We start from the raw sequence: 8,514 nt of genomic DNA, 5'->3' as shown, positions 1-8,514 counted from the left end.
GTCTTAGTATTTATGACAAGACTAGGTATACATGTACAGCTTATAGTTTATTTCTTATTTGAATATTTACTTATCTTTTTATTTTTTAAGGCTTAGATGGGTGGACGAGCTCACAGCCCACCTGGTGTTAAGTTGTTACCGAAGCCCATAGACATCTACAACGTAAGTGCGTCCCATAGACATCCACAAGGTAGGACCTCTTGTGAGTCCACGCGGCTGGATACCACCACCCTGCCTATTTCTGCCGTCAAGCAGTAATGCGTTTCGGTTTGAAGGGTGGGGCAGCCGTTGTAACTATACTTGAGACCTTAGAACTTATATCTCAAGGTGATTGGCGCATTTATGTTGTGAATGTCTATGGGCTCCAGAAACTACTTAACACCAGGTGGGCTGTGAGTTCGTCCACCCGTCTAAGCAATAAAAATAAAAAAAGGTGGGGCGGTGGTACCTACCCGTGCAGACTCATAAGAGGTCCAACCACCAGTAAACTGCACTGTAGGTAACTAAGTACTGTAGGTATCCAACCGAATGCCCTTTGTAAACACGCTTTTCCATCCATATTCACTCTTTTATATTCGCGGCTTATTCACAGTACCCGAATGTTCTTCATTTTTCTTTATAATAATAAAAAAAATCCATCAAAATCGGTTCAGCCAGAACAAAATCTGAGGAAAGGTACTTAAAAAAAAATTAAAAAAAATTAAATTCAACTAAAAAATTAAAAAGAAATACAATAGTTTATTCATTGTTTCAGGATATTATCAAAATAACCCTTCTACTCATATCTGTTCATAAAATACTTATAACTATTGATACCATGCACCCGACACTTTTTTTTACAATAAAATCATTTTTTCTTACAGTATTTTTAATACAAATTTATTAAAATTGATTTTCTATTTTTTAAAGCGTTTTTTTTTAGTTTTTTTTTTAAAACTATTATTTATTTTTGTGACCGGTTAAAAATCGATTACTATATAGAACACGAACACAAACTAATGTCCGCCTCGGAGGCCGTGTGAAGCCGCGGCTATTGGTCTATTTGGCAAAACAAACAAACAAACACGTTACACAAACATATTAAACAGATAAACGGCCGCACTGTGGGAAACATGTTTAGCATTTCATATTTACATTACTCAGATATTAATAAATTCAAAATATATTATGTATTTGCTTTAACTTTTGGAACGAAGTTCCTTATCGCGCGTTGTGAAAGGGGGCTAGACGGAAAAAATTCTTACGAAAAGTTGTCACGACACTTTTTAGATCCGTCATTCTGACCAGTCAACGTGTAGGCGCTTATCGCGTGACATTGCTCGTATCCGATTGGTCCGCGTAATGAGTACAGTTTCTCGAGATAGCGTTTCAACAATAGTAATTTAGTTCATAGTATTGTTTTTTTCTTCTTCATAATGCCGTAATTTATTATTATAACTTTAAAAAAAAATTACAATTCCTTCACTAATTAATCGAAAGGAACTTCGTTCCATCCGGGTGTCCCTTGACACCTCTGAAGTTTTTTTTTTTTTTTGCAACTACTTATCTGCTGTATCCACCGAATGCCGAATATAATGCTCCAGTTTTTTTTTCCTTTGAGAAGCTATTTCAGCTTCTCCTTGACGTGTAGGTGAGCTCACGGGGCTCAAACCGGGAGTTTCGCTAACACTGGCCCAAGCAAGAGCAGTGCTACGCAGAATCTACCACCGGATCGGAAACGCGACCCACTGAGAAGATCCGGCGAGAAACTCAGTGGGCTTTGTCTGAGGGTTAAGACGCTCCAGTATTTTGGTTATATAGCAAGAAAACCCTCCGACAACCTGAAGAGACTTATAGTGACGGCGGCACTTCGAGAAGGCGGCACGACATGAGAACCCTCTTGTCGTAGCCGCTGGAAACTACATACCCGATCCTGTAGACCGAATGGTAAACAGTCGACGTCGCCCAAAGCACGTCATTACGGATCCTCCTGATCCATTAACGGTGCTTTTAGGCATCACAAGCACCGGTCACCGTCCTCGTCGAACCCGTCGCTTGCGACGAAGGGCTCGACGAGCGAATTAACCCATAGACACAGCCCACTGAGTTTCTCGCCGGATCTTCTCAGTGGGTCGCGTTTCCGATTCGGTGGTAGATTCTGCGAAGCACGGCTCTTGCTAGGGTCAGTGTTAGCAACGTCATCAGGTTTGAGCCCTGTGAGCTCACCTACACACGTTACAGCATAAGTAGATTAAAAAAAGGTAGGACCGCTTGTGAGTCCGCACGGTTAGGTCCTACACCCCGCCTATTTCTGCCGTGAAGCAGTAATGCGTTTCGGTTTGAAAGGCGGGGCAGCCGTTGTAACTATACTGAGACCTTAGAACTCATATCTCAAGGTGGGTGGTGCATTTACGTTGTAGATGTTTATGGATTCCAGTAACCACTTAACACCAGGCGGGCTGTGAGCTCGTCCACCCATATAAAAAATTTACTCAATAAATTTCACCAGTGCCAGATTAAAATAGCTTGGATTTTGTGCTGTTTTTTTTCTTATTGTATTTTGTTTTTCTTTTTATATATTTTTAACACACATTCCCTTATCTCGTCGAAAATCTTCCATTGACAGATAATTTGAGCTAAGACTCTAACAGCTAGTGTTGAAATAATATCGATAAGATATATCGATGTCATCTCGTCTCGATGAATCATTCGGTAATTTACAGATGATTTGGCGGTTGATCGATGACAGATAGGCTAGGAGCTAGCTATAGGTACCATTAGATAATATCGAATAGTTGGTTAGGGGAAGGAGGTGGTGGTGGAGGGTGGTAATGGAAGAATAGTGGTTACTGGAGCCCATAGACATCTACAACGAGATATAAGTTCTAAGGTCTCAAGTATAGTTACAACGGCTGCCCCACCCTTCAAACCGAAACGCATTACTGCTTCACGGCAGAAATGGGCAGGGTGGTGGTACCTACCCGCGCGGACTCACGAGAGGTCCTACAACCAATTCTCTCAGGTTGAGCCCGTGAGCTCACCTACTAGTCTGGGCGTAGCTGAAATATCCTCTTGGGCTACCAGCAAATAGGTAGGGAAAAAATGTCTTTGTTTTCGTATTAAATCAACCCAAAAGCTACCGCTAGAAGCCCACAAGTCCGCCTCCTGCACTAAACGTCAAGCCGGCCAATAATCTTGACAGCTGTCATTGATAACGTCAAGTTAAGTATGAATTATTTACTTTTTAATAACGTGTTCCATTGCTTGATTTGTTGGAAAATCGCGTAGATTTTTTTTATCGCGTTATACCTATGTCGAATTCCCGGGCTCCGATATCGTCGTGAGAAGAATGTGTTTTACGTTCATTCAGGGAGATAGTAAGTTTTATTTTCATTTTTATTGCTTAGATGTGTGGACGAGCTCACAGCCCACCTGGTGTTAAGTGGTTACTGGAGTCCATAGACATCTACAACGTAAATGCGCCACCCACCTTGAGATATAAGTTGTAAGGTCTCAATACCTATAGTTACAACGGCTGCCCCACCCTTCAAACCGAAACGCATTACTGCTTCACGGCAGAAACAGGCAGGGCGGTGGTACCTACCCGTGCGGACTCACAACAGATCCTACCACCAGTAATTACGCAAATTATAATTTTGCGGATATCACTATTATTACACGATGTTATTCCTTCACCGTGGAAGTCAATCGTGAACATTTGTTGAGTACGTATTTCATTAGAAAAATTGGTACCCGCCTGCGGGATTCGAACACCGGTGCATCGCTTCAACACGAATGCACCGGACGTCTTATCTTTTAGGCCACGACGACTTCAAAAGTGTTGCTTGAACGATATTAACGCGGTCTTTGAGATGCCTAATTACCTTAATTGTTATATTAGGGCAATAAAAAGCACGCCTGGATAGGCACCGCCAACCTGCCTATTTCTGTAGCGAAGTCTTTTACTACCCAACTCGTGTTAGAACCTTCGTCTCAAGTTGGTGAGGCGAAATTAAAAACAAAAAAACTTTGTATAGTCTATGGGTCAGTAGCTGAGTACCCGTCGTCTCTACAAAGAAAAATAAAAATTTTTTTTTTTTTAATATACTTAGACGCAATGAAGACTTTAACGTATAACAGAGATAGAAAGAGTAGAATATAGTTTTTAAAATTCACTGCCATTGTCTTTCAGGGGGCGTGCCTCAAATACAATGCACGAACGAGACGCAAAATACGATTGTTGCGGCGTGCGATAGAGATGCGAGACACTAGTCCGCTATATAATTACAGTCACTATGATGTATTCCCGTTATACTGATACTTTTTTGTACATTAAAAATTTTAAAGGCTGGAATTAAAAAAATAAATTTAAAAAAAAGCCACTTCATACTTTTAGGAAAAAACAGAGTCGACTTTGATATAATAATAAACAGAAGTGCTTAGATTTGTGGAAAACAATAAAGTAGGTAGTCATAGAAGAAAAGTTTATAGGTATTGTAACTACAACCAAAATTGCCGTAGGAAATATTAATGATTTAAAGTTTAGCGATGAATGGAAGATATTTAAAAAAAAAACAATTTTAATTATTTGGTACGAACAAACAGCGTAAAGATTAATTATTATAGTTAACAAATCATAATGTATTAAACCAAAAAGTATTGAGATACGCAAAAACAAACAAACGTACAAGTAACAAAAGCTTTAACTTGAAATTAAAATCAAAACTAAATCAAGCATATCGCTAAAAAAATAAACATTTCAAATGAACGAGAAAAAAATTGTAATATACAAACATGGAGGATTGCGTCGTTGAAACTCTATGGTAAGAGAAATATTAATTATTAAATTCGCGGGAAATTTTAAAAAGAGAACGTCCAACAAAAAAGTATAGTTGTGACGTATAATCATATTGCTTCTTTTTCCAATTTCAAAGATGTATGATAAATGTTCCAATTTTTTAAATAATTTTCAGGATTATTTTCGCGGCAAAAAAAAGATTTTTTTTATATAATTTAATGGCTTTTAAGTACCTATTACACTTTATCTTTAGGAGATTCAAAGGTACCTTCATAAATAAAATTTCGAAAAAAAAATTACATTACTTGTTTTGGTTGATAAGTGGAAAAAAAATTTGAATAAACGCCATATTTAATAATTTGTTGATGACGCTAAAATGTTAGTTGTAGACTTATTTACCTTATAATATAAGTGTACATTTAGGATCGCCAAAAAGAAAGGCTTTCAAAATTTAATCCTTCTGTAAACACGTCAATATTGATTGAGACGTGACCAACGAAGCTCGATCTCACATCTGAAGGATATCGACATTAACATGGTCCGATGGTGATACTAATCGAGATCTGTAAAATTGCATTTAAAAAAAACCAATAACACAGTTTTGATTCTCGCAGTGATATAGGTATATATAGAAGTAAAAAATACTGATTCTTAAATGGAGTTTTAAACTTCAACTTTAATTACATATATTTATAAAATACAATACGCTGTTTCTCTCTCTTTCTTTCTCTGAAAAGCAGTCATTTAACCAAAAATAATTGAGCTTCGCTAAAAGCACTCGTTAACAAACATGAAACTCTACTAAGTGGCTTATTTAAGAAAATGCCACAATATCGCATGGAAATTTGCGTTAGAGAGAAAGGGATAGAGAATATGTTAGCCAGATTCCTTTAGAGGTGGGACGAAGAGATTTTCCAATAAAAATAGACCCGTCGTCGAAACTGACATCGACTCGCGCACGGTTCATATCACGCTGGTCCTCGAAAGTCGGTAACCAGTTTATTTTGAAACATCGCTTCGTTGTTTTCGTTGAGCGCGAGAGGTCTGTACGAGAGCGGAGTTACCGCCCAGTCATTTTGTTCCATACAAGGGAACAATATGGGCAGATAATTGGTGATAGTTCGGCTTTAATAATTCAGTTGTTAGGGAACTGTCGTTAAGGCGGGAACTCGGCGCGGGAGGCGAACTTTTTTGACCGTGTAGTTTGAATTAATGAGTTTTGGTCGTGCTAAAATTTAAGTTTTCCTATTGAATTACTCGTCTATTTTAGCTATATGACCCGAAGTATATTGTGGAGTGTGTGTCCGGTGTGAATTGTTTTGTTTTTTTTTTTTCGTTAAATTCAACAGTGCATTCCGTGTGCAAGAGGTTAGTTTTGATATTCAATAAAATATGTAGAGATACATACTGAATATTTTTCATAACCTAAAAATATGTTTTTTTTTTCAATACAACTCCCATGGATATGTAGAACATATTTTTGTTTTTATGTCGATTTTAAAGTATTGGCTTTATTTGTTATTTTTCGAGTTTTAATTTTGGGCATTGGTATGTCATGTGTGGACTTGACGGATTGGAACCCTGTCTAGCCTAGAGCGAAGTAATCTTAGATTTCGCTTCTAAGGCAAGGTTTTTTAAAAGAATTTTCCTGGTAAGCCCTCGACGGCTTGACACCACCACCTTGTCCATTACTGCCGTGAAGCAGTAATGCGTTTCGGTTTAAAGGGTTAGGTAGCCATTGTATTATAAAACTGAGACCTTAGAACTCAGGTCTCAATGTCTCACAGACACAGCCCCCTGAGTTTCTCGCCGGATCTTCTCAGTGGGTCGCGTTTCCGATCCGGTGGTAGATTCTGCGAAGCACGGCTCTTGCTAGGATTAGCAAGGCGGTTAGGCGGATAGGTGTTGGCAAGGCATCCGGCTTGAGCCCCGTGAGCTCCCCTACACGTCAAGGCGAAGCTGAAATAGCCTCTCAAGGCTATCAGCATGGGTAGGAAAGAATAATTTTTAAATTGTCTTTTGAAAGAAAAATTTGTAAAATTGCTGTAACATGTCATAGTGTGTCTTATAAGAGATTGCTGTACATGCCTGTAACTGGCTTACACACCAGTATTTAATTTTATACCTGTTAATTTTAAGCTTAAATGTTCTGTGTATTGCTGTTGGTGTGTCTAAATAAGTAAATAATTAAAAAAAGTCTCAAAATGGGTATTTACGTAACGTGTTGACGTCCATGGGCCCGGTAACCACTTAACCACAAGTCGGCCGTGAGCTCGTCCAGCCATTAAAATAAATAAAAAGATCACAGGTCGATGAGGTGATTGAAATTCGGGCGCAAGTTCGAAAGCTTCCAGCATTACTGAGTCTAGAACAAAAGACGTTACGCGCAATTATATAGCTTAATTACTGGTGTTAAGGTATATTGTTGTATGTCGCGAAACAGTCCTGTGATTCGCTTTGTAGGGTAAGGCTTCCAACATTACTAAGTTTTTTTTGAAGTGAAAACTTCTTTAGAATCGTTGTGATTTCAAACCGGATGCAACGGAAAAAACGACAGGTAAGAGACACAAATACAAAAATGTGTAGGATGAAGCCAGCAAAGAATGAGACAGAAATATACATACTATTTAATACAGCGCCATCTGTTTTTGAATACTAACGTGTGTATGAAAGCTCTTGTAGTGAATTTTAATTTAGGATTATACGTGAAATTAAAATATCAATTCATAGAGGGCGCTACCTTACAATTATTTACTAATGACAAAATTTTACATATACTTAAGACGTTTAGGATAATTGTATTTTAATTTTGGAAGGTTTCACTTCTACCACGTGTGAATTGCACACATTTTGTTTTTTCTATTGCTTTGATGGGTGGACGAGCTCACAATCCACCTGGTGTTAAGTGGTTACTGGAGCCCATATACATCTACAACGTAAATGCGCCACCCACCTTGAGATATAGTTCTAAGGTCTCAGTATAGTTACAACGGCTGCCCCACCCTTCAAACCGAAACGCATTACTGCTTCACGGCAGAAATGGACAGGGTGGTGGTACCTACCCGTGCGGACTCACAAGAGGTCCTACCACCAGTAGTACTATAACAAAAGACGTAACGTGGAATTATATAACTTAATTACTGGTGTTAAGGTATATTGTTATATGTCGCTAAACAGTCCCTTGATTCGATTTGAAGGGTGAAGCCCTTTTAGTATACAACGGAGAAAACGACCTCACATCTCAAGAGGAGTAATGGCAGTCCTAACACCAGCCGTGGGCTTATTCACTAATCTAGACAAAAGAAAATTCTCGAAGGAAAACATAATTACTAACTACGTCGCTATAGTTGAATTTCACTGAACGCGCAATGTAACACACAATATCGAGAGGTCATTGACCCTGCTTCAGTTTATTTTGTCTATTTTATTAATTGGATGGGTGAACTAGCTCACCTGTTGTTAAAATTAAAATCTGTACATAGATAAAAAAAATTATGGATTAGATGGGTAGACGAGTTCACAGCCCACCTGGTTTTAAGTACTGGTTACTGGAGCCCATAGACATATACAACGTAAATGCCGCCACTTAACTTGAGACATGAGTTTTTTTTTTTATTGCCCTTGTAGGCAGACGAGCATACGGCCCACCTGATGGTGAGTGGTTACCGTCGCCCATGGACTTCAGCAATGCCAGGGGCAGAGCCAAGCCGCTGCCTACCGCAAAATGACTTCTAAAG

At 38.7% G+C, this 8,514-nt stretch overlaps 1 protein-coding gene across 2 annotated transcripts in view; it reads left to right on the top strand.

The window, feature by feature from the left end:
• The first annotated feature begins 5,900 nt into the window (after nucleotides 1-5,900).
• The window catches only part of LOC101745466 (homeobox protein Hox-B4), a 46,912-nt gene continuing 44,298 nt past the window's right edge, over nucleotides 5,901-8,514 (top strand). For both annotated transcript variants that reach the window (XR_009974986.1, XM_004924970.5), the window contains exon 1: nucleotides 5,901-6,145. The gene's annotated coding sequence lies outside the window, so the exon portion shown is untranslated. The remainder of the gene's footprint in view (nucleotides 6,146-8,514) is intronic.

The sequence above is a fragment of the Bombyx mori genome, chromosome 2 (assembly GCF_030269925.1).
Source record: "Bombyx mori chromosome 2, ASM3026992v2".
Taxonomy (NCBI): Eukaryota; Metazoa; Arthropoda; class Insecta; order Lepidoptera; family Bombycidae; genus Bombyx; species Bombyx mori.
The sequence above is the reverse complement of the archived record's forward strand: the minus strand, read 5'-3'. Positions and strand labels throughout refer to the sequence as shown.